Source organism: Macaca mulatta, chromosome 11, assembly GCF_049350105.2.
Source record: "Macaca mulatta isolate MMU2019108-1 chromosome 11, T2T-MMU8v2.0, whole genome shotgun sequence".
Taxonomy (NCBI): domain Eukaryota; kingdom Metazoa; phylum Chordata; class Mammalia; order Primates; family Cercopithecidae; genus Macaca; species Macaca mulatta.
The window spans coordinates 84,079,688-84,095,041 of record NC_133416.1 but is presented as its reverse complement, the minus strand read 5'-3'; positions in this window follow the sequence as shown (position 1 = coordinate 84,095,041).

Below are 15,354 nucleotides of genomic sequence, written 5' to 3'. Positions count from 1 at the left end.
AGCACGATTTATAATCCTTTGGGTATATATCCAGTAATGGGATGGCTGGGTCAAATGGTATTTCTAGTTCTAGATCCTTGAGGAATTACCACACTGCCTTCCACAATGGTTGAACTAGTTTATACTCCCATCAACAGTGTAAAAGCATTCCTAATTCTCCACATCCTCTCCAACACCTGTTGTTTCCTGATTTTTCAATGATCGCCATTCTGACTGGTGTAAGATGGCATCTCATTGTGGTTTTGATTTGCATTTCTCTGATGACCAGTGATGATGAGCATTTTGTCATGTGTCTGTTGGCTGCATAAATGTCTTCTTTTGAGAAGTGTCTGTTCATATCCTTTGCCCACTTTTTGATGGGGTTGTTTTTTTCTTGTAAATTTGTTTAAGTTCTTTGTAGATTCTGGATCTATCTTTCTTAATTACTAACTTATTCATTCAGCCATTCATTAAAACTTATTGAACACCTGCTATATGCCAGGCATTATGTCAGGAGCTAGAGATATTAAAATAAGATAAAATCCTTGCCTCTAGAGAGCTCACAGTCTAAAAATGAAGAAGACATGTAAATAAATATAAACTCTGTGTCACTAGCTATTACCCACATCTACAATGACAGGAACAAAGTGCCCTGCAAAGATATTTCCCGAGATCGTCAAGTATTCTTAAGGTTCCTACAAGTTTCATGAATAAGTCTTACTTGCTCCTACAAATTTGAGAAATAGTGGCCAATGATCTGTAATGATAAAAAATATTGTTTGACTTGCCCCGCTTTAATCTGCCCAGTTATATATTTTTTAATTAGATTTCATTGCTAGCTAATTTCACCTAAAAATTTAGATTTTGAGATTTCTTAAAAATGTAGAAGATACTGGCCCTACTTTCCTACATGGCAGTAATAGACTGGAACTGTGTGGTCATTGTCCTTTGTAGATAAGGTACATGGTATCCAGTTTATCAACAACCTAATTCTGTCTCTTGTTTCACTGACCTAACCTACTTTATTCATTTACTTTACCAGTTCTGGCCATGAGCCAAATGTTCCTCTACTCCAGCTCTGATCTTCTCAGCTGGTTACCACTGCACTACGCCCTGTATTGACTCTTGGTGATTCTGCTAAGTCCCGCAGGAGAATCTTTATGCAAGAGAATCTTGGGAAAATTCTGTGGTAATAGAGAGACTCTTAATTTTTGTGCCATGCTCTCTAGGAGAAATGCAAAACAGTACTGTTTTTGGAAAAAGAAAACCAAAAACCTTTCACTCTTTAACTTACTTCCCATAGGATTCAGCTATAGGTCCATGGATCTGAGTGTAAGTGTAGCAGTCGGGGTCTAGTCCAAAAACAGAAGCCATATTAGTTATTTTAACAGAAAGAATTTAATATAGGAATTGATTAAGCACATATTGGAGGACAAAAAAGCAAAAGGGGACACCAAGATAATTCAAAGAAAGTAACTGCAGAAAGAATCCATTGTCCCTAGGGCTGGGGAACAAAGAAGAAAGGTTGGTATTTTTCCAAATCAGGTGCCTGGAGTGGAGACCTGCAAAGCTGAGACTGGACCTTTGAAATACCACCCAGCTGCCACTGGTACCTGAGGAGGACTGGTAACCAACTGCATACCTGGGTGAAGCACTATTATTTAGGCACAGAACAGAGAGCAAACAGAATGGAGCAAGTTTCTTCTCTCTCTTGTTGCCCTCTGTCTCCCTCTAGTACTTCCTATTAGCAGAGCAGAATCCCAGCCCCAGAATCACAAAGAAAAGTACAAAAGGCATCAATGTGGAGTTGAGGGCTAAGAGCTTAATAATGGCACACTGACATAAGGTGGTCCTCAAATTGCCCTGTTTGGTAACAACTAAGGCTTTCTTATAGAACATACTTGTTATTCTTGGCTTTTCTTCCCTCAAGTTGAGTTTTCTCCCAGAATGGTCCTCAGCCCCTTATACAAATACATTTCTGAAAGAATTGCCTGCCCCATAAGATTATCAGACATAGCTGATTCCCAGAGTATAAAGAGCTGACTCTCAGGCTGGAGATCTTGCTACATAAATCATTATAATAATGTGTGATCAATACAAATTGAGAGTAGACACAGCAGGCAGCAGTGAAGAATTCAAAAAGGAGGTGACCGTTGATGAGCAACTCGAAGGATGGTTGGGAATTTACCAGGGGAAGAAGGAATGAGTCTTGTGGATAAATAAAGCAGTACCTGCAATGTTGGAAGCCTGAGGAGAAGAGGGGTGCTTGTAGAATCATAAATTGTTGGGCCTGGTGAGAGCACAGGGTAAATATAGAGACTGGGCAGCAGATGGCACCTGAAGCCCCGGAGACTTCTCCATTCTCCTATCCCAACAATCACCAAGTCCTGAAGATTCTGCCTATTCTGAAAAATATCTTAAATTTGTTATCTCATGTCCATTCCGTCTGTCACTGCCTCATAAGCCTACATTAAACCTCACCTGGGCCAACAAGCCCCTATTAGAGCACATACCAATGCCATCCCTCCTACACACTGCTGCCCAAGTGATATTTCTGAACACAATAGGAGCAAGTCTCAACTTTACCAAAAACCCTTTGCAAGCTTCCCATCCTCTATATATAAAGCCTAAATTCCCAAGCATGTCCTACAAGACCCCCATAATCGAATGCCTACCCATTCTTTTCACCTGGTCTCCTTCTACTCCTTTCCACTTTAAACTCCAAGAAGGATGTATAATTCCATTTCTCCCAGCAGACATCAAGCAGTTGTACACTGCCCTGCCTTTGCATGTGCCTGAAATGCTCTCTCAGCCTCTCCCCTGTCTGCCTCCTGGTCCTCTTGCAAAACCTCTTTTAAATGGCACCACCTCGAGGAATCTGTCCTGACACCACAGATAGAATGAGTCACCCCTCTGTGGAGCTGTTTTTGTGGCTTCTAATGTTATACTTATCATACATACCATAATCATTAGCTTTAATTCTATCCTCACTGATAGACAATGAGCTCTTGGAGAAAATAATTCATATACATTTTCGTTCTTAGTATATTTTATGCTTGACAATGGTTGGCATTCAGTAAAGTCAGGATATTGTGAAATGACTTGTGTGTCAAGTTAAGAAGAGTTTGGCATTTTTCCTATAGAGAAAAAAAGTATTTTCTCTGTTTCTCTTTCTCTCTCTCCTCCTTTCCCATGCCCCTTGCTCTTTTATGCAAATAGAGTGATAAACATATAAAAACTTTCCTTAAGAAAAAGAAATTAGTCTAAAATGCAAATGTTTATTCATGTGGATTTGAGAGTGTTTCATAATTTATTCAGTACTTTCACATATTTTTAAAAATTCTTATTATGTGGCTCTTTTCTGAAATCCTTTAGCATCCCAATCTTTAATTCTCTTCCTCATAGTCCTATCCAGTCTTCCCATTAGTTCCTACCATCTTCTCTCAAAAATCCCAGGTACTCCTTTTTTCTTCTTCCCAAGAAGTTTACAGGAACTTCCTGTTTTCCTTGAAGCCCCAGGCCTCATTCACAGTTGTAGGGCCCTCCTTGGTTGGCCCTAGTACAGAGTTCTTGCCTGTAGAGACAGGAATACACACAGAACCCTTGATAAACGATGCCCTCCTTCTCTGCTGCACCCTTTCAGGACCTCAGCCCTCCAGAAGTCTGCAGCACCATCGTGAAAAGGAGCTGCCAGTAGGGAATGCAAAAGAACAGAAAATTTTTGAAAATGGAGGCAAACATTTTTAAAGATCTTTAAAGGACAACCTGCACTGAATGAGAAAGGGTCAGGGGCACATTCATGTTAATGGCCCAGATAAATCACCTTCTTCAAGAGGAGTTCATGTGTGCATTTGCAAAGAGGCACTAACATTTTTCAATCTTTTAGTGGAGTGCAAAAAAAAAAAAAAGTCCCACAGGTAAAGAGATCATGGGCTTTCACCTCTCTAGGGGCTTGTGTAAGCCAAGATAAGTCTAGGGTTTCCATTTTAGCCAGGCGTTCCTATATTTCATATTTACATTCATCCGTGGGCTTTCAACTTCCAAAAAAGGCTCACAACAAAAAAATGCATGTAAATAGGGCTATTTTCTCTATACCCAGCTGTCAGCTTAACTGGAGGCTTGTTCTCATACATGTCCATTGAATTTCATACTGTTATTTACTTTTTCAAAATATAGTAACAATTACAAAGTAATTCATGGGTAAAGTAAAACAAATCAGAGTTGTATAAAGAAAAAGTTAAAACCTGCTTCTTACCCATCCCAACCCCTAAGGCAATTGGTGTTAATGGTTTGATGCATATCCTTCAACACCTATGGCTACAGGGAGTGAAACTAGTGTGGCCACTTTGGAAGGCAATTTGGTAACATCCATAAAATCTGAATTGTACAAATTCTTTGATTCAGCAATTACATATCTCAGAATTGTCTTACAGGTATACCCAAACACACAGGATAATCTTCACAGTACTGTTTATACTAGCAACAGTTCAGAAATAGCCTAAAGCCTGATTAAAGGTGCATATCAAGCATAGGATACTATATAGCTCTAAAATATAATGAAGCAGATTGATAGGAAATGAAAAACCATGTCCAGAATAAGTATGACATGTTCCTGTTATTAATACACACACATATGTGTTCACTCTATACTACACACATATGTGGACTATGCTGATGTATACACACGTGTGTGTATTTGTTCACTCTATACTTGATATATAGAGGCTATTTTTGGGAAGATAACCAAGAAAATTCTCCATCGTAGCTTCCCTGCCCTGGAGTTCATTTGGAATAAGAGGGAGGGTTGCTTTATTATATACCTTTTAGTAGATTTGATTTTTTAACATGTGAATGTAGTCTTTTTTTTCAATAAGAGAAAAATAGTGAGAAAAAAATATGCCAATCTGATGGATGAAAATTGTACTCATTGTTGGGGTTTAAATGTCCCAGGGTTGGCCAGGTGCAGTGGCTCACACCTGTAATCCCAGCACTTTGGGAGGCCAAGGCAGGCGGATGACTTGAGGTCAGGAGTTCAAGACCAGCCTGGCCAACATGGTGAAACCCTGTCTCTACCAAAAATACAAAAATTAGCCAGGCGTGGTGGTAGGCGCCTGTAATCCCAAAAGAATTGCTTTAACCCAGGAGGCAGAGGTTGCAGTGAGCTGAGATTGCGCCAGTGCACTCCAGCCTGGGAAACAGAGCAAGACTTCATTTCACAAAATAAATAAATAAATAAATAAATAAATTTTCCTGGGTAAAAGTGAGACTGAACATGATGACTTTTTTCATATGTATTATGGTCATTCACACTTCTTCGATGAGATGACTATTAATATCCTTTGCCCATGTCTTAAATTGAGTTAACTTCCTTATTAAGTTTTATAGCTTTTCAAATATAGGAAATATTACTCCTTGTTTATAATATGTATTAAATACTTTCCCGATTATTTTTTGTTTTATATTGCTGATAATGATTTTTGTCATTCAAAAATTTTTTGTTTTAGCAATACCACATCTGAGGCAAGGTAATGTAGGTAAATAACTCCATCTCTTTCTTTATGGTTTTCTTCCCCTCTTAAGAAGTCCTTTTTCAACCAGAAGTTATTAAAATGCTACTTTTAACATTTAGATCTTTAATCCATCCAGAATTTATTTTTAAAGTATATGATTCAACCATTTTCTTTTAAATGTAGAACTAGTGCCATTTTGTGAAAACCTTTTTACCCAGGGAATTGAAATGCCAACTATCATATTTTCCATATGTGTAATTAATGCTCCTTTGCTCTCTCAGATTCATTATCTGCCCAGTCCTGTATCCCACAGTCAGGCCCCCTTGTTTCCTGATTTAAAATTGTCTTTGGCCAGCAGGAAGAGCCAGTAGGTGATTAGAGGTTGGAAAGAGAAAGGGTTTTTTTTTTTCCTTTTTATTATACTTTAAGTTCTAGGGTACATGTGCACAACGTGCAGGTTACATATGTATACACGTGCCATGTTGGTGTGCTGCACCCATTAACTCGTCATTTACATTAGGTATATCTCCTAATGCTATCTCTCCCCCTTCTCCCCACCTCACAACAGGCCCCAGTATGTGATGTTCCCCTTCCTGTGTCGAAGTGTTCTCATTGTTCAATTCCCAACTATCAGTGAGAACATGCAGTGTTTGGTTTTCTGTTCTTGCCATAATTTGCTGAGAATGATGGTTTCCAGCTGCATCCATGTCCCTACAAAGGACATGAACTCATCCTTTTTTATGGCTGCATAGTATTCCATGGTGTATATGTGCCACATTTTCTTAATCAAGTCTGTCATTGATGGACATTTGGGTTGGTTCCAAGTCTTTGCTATTGTGAATAGTGCTGCAATAAACATACGTGTACATGTGTCTTTATAGCAGCATGATTTATAATCCTTTGGGTATATACCCAGTAATGGGATGGCTGGGTCAAATGGTATTTCTAGTTCTAGATCTTTGAGGAATAGCCACACTGTCTTCCACAATGGTTGAACTAGTTCACAGTGCCATCAACAGTGTAAAAGTGTTCCTACTTCTCTACATCCTCTCCGGCACCTGTTGTTTCCTGACTTTTTAATGATTGCCATTCTAGCTGGTGTGAGATGGTATCTTATTGTGGTTTTGATTTGCATTTCTCTGATGGCCAGTGATGATGAGCATTTTGTCTTGTGTCTGTTGGCTGCATAAATGTCTTCTTCTGAGAAGTGTCTGTTCATATCCTTTGCCCACTTTTTGATGGGGTTGTTTTTTTCTTGTAAATTTGTTTGAGTTCTTTGTAGGTTCTGGATATTAGCCCTTTGTCAGATGAGTAGACTGCAAAAATTTTCTCCCATTCTGTAGGTTGCCTGTTCACTCTGATGGTAGTTTCTTTTGCTGTGCAGAAGCTCTTTAGTTTAATGAGATCCCATTTGTCAATCTTGGCTTTTGTTGGTATTGCTTTTGGTGTTTTAGACATGAAGTCCATGCCCATGCCTATGTCCTGAATGGTATTGCCTAGGTTTTCTTCTAGGGATTTTATGGTTTTAGGTATAACATTTAAGTCTCTAATCCATCTTGAATTAATTTTTGTATAAGGTGTAAGGAAGGGTTCCAGTTTCAGCTTTCTACTTATGACTAGCCAGTTTTCCCAGCACCATTTATTAAATAGGGAATCCTTTCCCCATTTCTTGTTTTGTCAGGTTTGTCAAAAATCAGATGGTTGTAGATGTGTGGTACTATTTCTGTTCTGTTCCATTGGTCTATATCTCTGTTTTGGTACCAGTACCATGCTGTTTTGGTTACTGTAGCCTTGTAGTATAGTTTGAAGTCAGGTAGCATAATGCCTCCAGCTTTGTTCTTTTGGCTTAGGACTGTCTTGGCAATGCGGGCTCTTTTTTGGTTCCATATGAACTTTAAAGTAGTTTTTTCCAATTCTGTGAAGAAAGTCATTGGTAGTTTAAGGGGGATGGCATTGAATCTATAAATTACCTTGGGTATTATGGCCATTTTCACAATACTGATTCTTCCTATTCATGTGCATGGAATGTTCTTCCATTTGTTTGTGTCCTCTTTTATTTCATTGAGCAGTGGTTTGTAATTCTCCTTGAAGAGGTCCTTTACATCCCTTGTAAGTGCGATTCCTGGGTATTTTATTCTCTTTGAAGCTATTGTGAATGGGAGTTCACTCATGATTTGGCTCTCTGTTTGCTGCTATTGGTGTATAGGAATGCTAGTGACTTTCGCACATTGATTTTGTATCCTGAGACTTTGCTGAAGTTGCTTATTAGATTAAGGAGATTTTGGGCTGAGACGATGGGGATTTCTAAATATACAATCATGTCATTTACAAACAGGGACAATTTGACTTCCTCTTTTCCTAATTGAATACCTTTATTTTTTTCTCTTGCCTGATTGCCCTGGCCAGAACGTCCAACACTATGTTGAATAGGAGTGGTGAAAGAGGGTATCCCTGTCTTGTGCCAGTTTTCAAGGGGAATGCTTCCAGTTTTTGCCCATTCAGTATGATACTGGCTGTGGGTTTGTCATAAAAGAGAAAGGGGCCAGGTGCGGTGGCTCAAGCCTGTAATCCCAGCACTTTGGGAGGCCGAGACGGGCGGATCACGAGGTCAGGAGATCAAGACCATCCTGGCTAACACGGTGAAACCCCGTCTCTACTAAAAAATACAAAAAACTAGCCGGGCAAGGTGGCGGGCGCCTGTAGTCCCAGCTACTCGGGAGGCTGAGGCAGGAGAATGGCGTGAACCCGGGAGGCGGAGCTTGCAGTGAGCTGAGATCCGGCCACTGCACTCCAGCCTGGGCGACAAGCGAGACTCCGTCTCAAAAAAAAAAAAGAGAAAGGGGTTTGAATATTTCTTCCCCCATGCCTTCCTTGCTGAGTCACCAAAGTGCTTCAACCTCCCTGTTGGTTCTCATAACTCTGCCTAAATTCTGCAAATAGACACTCCTCTAAATTCTAAGTCTCATATTTGCATGTACCTTTTGTTTTTAGATCACTGTCCTTTCTTGTTCCTATTTTATAAAATGTGATTATGGCAGCTTGGATGTATTTTAACGCATATTCAGTTTGCTATCTGGTTGTTCAAATACCTCAATATTCTGCCCTTTCAATATTTTCTTGCAGATTTTAACATGTTTATTTTTCCACTTGAAATAACCCAGTCAGTTCCAAAAAGTTAAAATTATCATTAATATTGCATTAAATGTGGATATCTATTTGGTCATTTTTATGATACAGGTTTTCTTATTATTGAACATGGTACTGCTCAGTATTTTCAAATGCTTATTACAAACCTCAACTCAATATCCACAAAACAGGTCAAACCAATTATTGCCCTTTCAAAGTTTGGCTTTATTTTTCAATTCCCTCTCACTTAATGGCATTCACAATTACCCATGCTCAAAACCTAATGTCGTTTTCATTTACTCTGTCATGTCTCACGTCCAACTGGTTGCCAAGTCCTGTTATTATTAAGTGAAAAATATCTCTCAAATTATGTCCTCACCCTCTCAGAACTACGGACCCAAGTTCTCATCTCTTCAATGAATCGTCACTTACATTCCTTAATTAGCTCTAATCTCCAGCCCTCCTTAAATCTATTTTCACGCTGCTTCCCAAATTCGAATTTTAAAATACAGATGTGAAAATGGCATTCCTCTGCTAAAACCTTCAATAGTTTTAATGTAATAAAGTCAAAACATTTTTCGTATTCCTGGTCCATCTACCTTTCTGGTCTCTTTCTCTTCCATTAACCATGCAATCCACCAAAATACACACACACACACACACACACACACACACACACACACACACACTCCCCCATACTCTAACCACATAGGCTCACTTGTGATTTCCCAGACATGCTATTTTGTTTCTGTCTTTGAAAATGCTCTAGTCCTGTGCTGTGCAGTATGGTGGCTACCAGGCACATGTGGCTACTGAGTGCTCGAAACATGACTGGTACAAACTGAGATATGATGTACATGTGAAATGAACACCGAATTTCCAGTAGTTGTACCAAAAGTTTATTGTCAAATATCTCATTAATGTTTACGAAAGATTATCACTTGTTGAAATTATAATAGAGTGAATATGTTGAGTTAAAATATTTTATTAATTAATGTGATTAATTATTTAAAGTCTTTTTTTATTATTTTGATATGGTTACTAGAAAATATGAAATTCCTCTGTGTCTCACGTTATATTTCTATTGGACAACGCTGCTGTAGTCTGGTTTTGTCCATCTGGTGGAATCTAATTTCTGCTTAAATCCTGCTTCAGATGCCACCTCCTCTGTTAAGCCTTCACAATTCCCTCACTCTAGGTAAAATTAATCATTTCTGCCTGTGTCCCCAGAGCACTTTGCATATACCTCTGTCATGGCACTTACCTTATTATAATATCATTATTTGTTTATACATCTGTCTTTAGCAATTTTGGTTTGTATCTTTGTGTCCTTTGTTTCTTTAGTCTTCAAGCAGACTTAGTGCTCAATTTGTGGTGATTAACTGGAAGGGAGAAATCATTCTACCAAAAACAGACTAAGAATAATCACTAAAAATAATCACAAATTTTACCCCTAGGCTTATTGTGAACAAGACAGGAAAGGAAAATGTCACTTTATACAACTCTAATAAGAGAAAGCTTTCAGTTTGTCAGGAGGCCAAACTTTCCCTATCTCTAACTCCAGGAGAGAGTTATTGCATGAAACCTCATATGAGACACTGAACCACATAGTACATCAGGTCTTTAATCAGAGGTCTACAGATAATACAGAAATATTCCTTATTTGGCCATTTTTTATATCAACCAACACTACAAGTGGACAATATAATATTACAGTACAGCTCAAAGCAAGCATTTTATAGACTAGATTAAGGCAGTTCAAACTGAGTTCTCTGGTGATCCAACTTAATAAAAATAAAGAATTCAGAGAATATGGTTGTTGTTGTTTTTTTAATTATTCAGTCTGACAATCTTTGTCTTTTACCTGGAATGTTTATTCTATTTATATTTATTAAAATCATTGATATTGCTGTCAGATCTCTCATCATACGATTTGTTTCCTATTTGTCCTGTTTGTTCTTTGTCCCTTTATTCCTCAATTCACTTCTTCTTTTGGATTACTCATCTATTTTATTATCCCATTTTTCTCCTCTATTAGCTTTTTAGTTAGGTATTCTATTATCATCCTATTAATAAAATTTAAAAATTGTTTTAAGATACATGTTGTTTACAAAAGAAAATAAACATAAAGACAGAAAAATTCAGAGAAAAGGGATTGGAAAAGATATAAGTACATACTAACCAGAAAAAAGCTGGTGCAGCTCTATTAATGTCATATGAATATGATTTTAAGATTAAAATATTATATAATGACAAAGAAATAATTTATCTAAAGATATAGCAATATTGAGTGTATAGTTCCTATGTGGCTAAAATATGTTAAAATATTGACAATATTATAAGAAAATTTCAAATTCATAATTATAATGTATGATTTTAACATCCCTCTCTCACTAGTTTGTAAAGCAAACACAAAGTAGTAAGAATACTAATAATTAAACAAAGTAATAATGAAGCTTGAGCTAAAGGAAATATGTGTACGTAAATCCTGAGCATTAACAAATTTTCAAACATATAAAATATTTATAAAATCTGACCTTATACTAAGTCATAAAGCAAATCTCAGAACTGCCAAAAAATCAGAATACTTAACCATATTGTCTACTCATAATTCAGTAAAAATAGAATATATTAGTAAAAAGATAACTTCCTCAAATACCTACATTTAGAAATTTTAAAATATAATTTTAAGGAGTTTATAGATCAAGGAATAAATCAAAATGGCAATTGGAAAATATTTTATTTTATTTTATTTTATTATTTATTTATTTTTTTTGAGACGGAGTCTCACGCTGTCGCCCAGGCTGGAGTGCAGTGGCATGATCTCGGCTCACTGCAAGCACCGTCTCCCGGGTTCACGCCATTCTCCTGCCTCAGCCTCCTGAGTAGCTGGGACTACAGGTGCCCGCCACCACGCCCAGCTAGTTTTTTGTATTTTTAGTAGAGACGGGGTTTCACCGTAGTCTCGATCTCCTGACCTTGTGATCCGCCCGCCTCAGCCTCCCAAAGTGCTGGGATTACAGGCGTAAGCCACCATGCCCGGCGAAAATATTTTAAAATTGAACATAAAAATATTAAACTATGGTAAAACCTAAGGTATGCAATTAAAATAGTATTTTGAAAGGTGTCTACATTCTTATAGATTAGAAAAGACAAGTGACTGGAAATGAATGCTTTTAACACAGGAAGTAAAAAGAAAAGATACAAACACAAAAGAGTACAGCCAAGGAAAGTACAAGAAAGAAAATAATAAATATAAGAATAGAAATAATTGAAATAGAAAACACTAGAGGATCACAAGAACCAAAAGCGGGTAATTTCTGTAAAGCTAATAAAACAGAAACAAACAAAAAACTTTGGCAAGTTTGATCAGGAGACCAAGAAAAAAAACAGCACAAATATGCCATATTAGGAATTTTAAAAAAGGATCTACAGACTTTTTCTTTTAATCATATGCATTAGTTTTAACTCTTTTGGTCATAAAGGTTAAAAAACCCAGCATAGGCCAAGCGTGGTGGCACATGTCTGTAATCCCAGCACTTTGGGAGGCCAAGGCAGGTGGATCATGAGATCAGGAGATCGAGACAATCCTGGCTAACATGGTGAAACCCTGTCTCTACTAAATGTACAAAAAATTAGCTGGGCATGGTGGCAGGTGCCTGTAGTTCCAGCTACTCAGGAGGCTGAGGCAGGAAAATCGCTTGAACCCGGGACAGAGGTTGCAGTGAGCCGGGATTGTACCACTGCACTCCAGTGTAGGCAACAGAGACTCCGTCTCAAAAAAACACAAACAAACAAACAAAACAACCACATAAACTGTCTTAAACGAATATTGCATTTATTACAGAAGAATGCAGAGATAGGTACGACATGAGGTGTACACTAACGGAGAGTTTAAATTCGACCTTATTTCTCTCAGTCTCCCAAGTCTACTCTCCTTCGTGTTAGTTCCATTATTATCAAACACACTGTCCCTTTGAAAGGCAACACAGCTAAAGCCAACATCTTCATAACTACAATCTGGAGCCAAAGGGAAAGGATTGCCTTCACAGTGTCTCAGTAGATGTACCATTGCATGTTATTGGCTCTCATCGGCTCATGAGCTAATCTCTAAACCAGTCACTGTGGCCCAGGGAATGTGATGTTCAGATGAGCTGAATTTGAATCACTTCTCTGCTGAAGCAGGGAATGGAGTTAACACATTTGGTAGCGCATTAACCAAAATCACAGTGCAGTTAAAGAAGAATAGTGAATGGCTGCTCTAAGGCACAAATAACAGGTGTGCATCTCAACACAACTTCAGTCAAATGTTTTATTTTAAACAGAGTTCCAGTCCTATGAGCTCACCAAGATGAATTAATTGCCAAATGTCCCCCTCATAACTAAATTTGGTCTGTTGCATGAAATGATTCAATACTATCTACTTTACCTAAATTCCACAGGCCATTTGCCAGAAGGTACTATTTGGGTTTGGGCAAATTAGGTGCCGATTTGTTGTTTCTAACAGCAATTTGCCAGCAGATTCAAGAATTTCCCAAAGTCAATTCCTAAATCACTTTGCTATTTTCAGGTAGGTCTTTAATAAACGGAGTCTTTTGACTTAAAAACAGCACAGTACTCTGTATAAAGTGTGTTTTTTGTTCACTTATTCAAGAAATACTCATTGAGAGTATGTTCCAGGCATTTCATTTATGGTTGGGGAACTAAAGCAAACAACAAAGATCCCTGCTGCTGTCCTCACGGAGTTGACAGTAGTGAGCCTAAGAGTAGGATCAATTTTCAGCTGTTCGAGTGCATGAGTTACTACTATGCCCTTTTTAAAGCATTTCGGGCTGCCGATTTCGCAGGTCATAAATCTGGCCGAGTGAGGAGAACATTTTGTTCTTGTGGGAAAGTTCTCTGGTCACTGGGGAACATGTCACTAGCGTTTAGACAGGACTTTTCATGGAAGAACAAGTGGAACTGGAATAATTTGTCAAGCCTGCAGTCTGGACCCCATCCCCCTGTCAGCTGCAGTTTGGTGGACTTTTAGGGGTAGGTGGTTTGGAGGAAGGGAGCAGAGTTTAAAAGAAAGAAGAAAGAGCCAGAAGCATAAAAAAGCAAACAGGGGAGCGTGGGTGGAGGAATAAATGAAGAAAAGAGTGAGTGATACAGGTTAAATTGTGCCTCCTGGGACATGAATAAATATTTGTCTATTGCTTGTTGTCAGCATCTTTCCCAAGACTCTAAATGACTCCTTTGAATGAGTCAGTGAGTATTTCAAATGATCTTCAAAACTTTTAAACAAAAACACTATTGACTAAAGACCCAGAAAACTCACTTTATGCCATCCTGACTTAATTATGGCGAAGAATAATTGACTCCATATAAAATTTCATGTTATATTCATGTCATACTTCTCAACTAAAACAATTCAGTTTAGATTTCTCTTACATACTTGGCTAACAAGAAAATATTTGATTGCAAAACAAAGGAAAGAAAATCAAAATGCAAATTCAAGTGAGTGGAAACTGCATTTCAAACAAGGAGAATAATTATATATACAGCATAATAAACTGGTCTTCAAAGAATGTAGACAGTGATTTATGTAAAGTATTTCTACAGAAAACAAAATGCCTCTTTAGAATAAAGACAATAGCATATGTAATTTACATTTGTGGCTGAATAAAAATAAATAGATGTTTCAAAATGTACTGTTTAATCAAGAAATCAAAGATGGTCATACCAATGCCAAGAATAAAATTTGAGCATCTTACCAAATAAAACATTTTGAAGGTTCTGCTTGTCATTTTTCTGAAAGCCAAGAGAAGGAAATCAGAGTCAGTTGAGTTTGTGGTACCCTGTTTAGATGGCTTTCCAAATGCAAGACTGTTGCATCTAGATTGTAAAGCAGACCATGCCAAGCTTTTGAAAAAAAAAAAAAAAAGTCTGTTAATGTTGCACAAAAGCCTTCAAAGGTCCTGCTCCATTTGACCTGCTTCTCAACCTCATCTCCTTCAATTCCACCCTCAACCACTGCCCTCCAGCCATGGCTGGCCTTTCTGCTGCTTCTAGAACACAGTCAGGCATGCTGTACCTCAAGGCTTTTGCAGTTGTCCTTGCCTTTGATTAGAACCTTCTTCTCTCAGGCTACATTACATGGCTTCCACCATCCAAAGTCTTTGTTCAGTAAGGCCATTCCCCATACCCTATTTAACATCAAAAACTCCCTCCTCTGGTTTATTTTTCTCCAAACACTTATCATGTGAGCACCACAAAAGCAAGGATTTTTGTCTTTTGTCTCCAACTAATTGTGCCCAGCAGAGTACATGCTCAATGAATGTTCGTTAAATGAGCTAATGAATAAATGCTGATATCTGAAAATGGGGCTACAGGCATGGTTAGTGGCCTAGTTAATCATCTCATGAGTAAAAGTAGTCCCATCCAAAATCACATCTCCAAGCATTATACTATTAGGATCCAGGTTCCCCTGAAGCAGAGCCTGAGACAAAGGCAGGCATGCGAGTAGTTTATTTGCACACTGACCCCAGGCATCAGGAATGAGGTAGCCATGAAAGACAAAAAAACAGTGAAATAAACAAATGTTACTGAAAGGGACAAGGGAGGAAGGCAGTACACAGGCCTAACTGTTAAAGGGGGCACAGTGTTGGTAGGTGACATGGTTTGGATATTTTGTCTCCTCCAAATCACTGTTGAAATGTGGTCACCAGTGTTGGCGGTGGGCCTAGTGGGAGGTGTT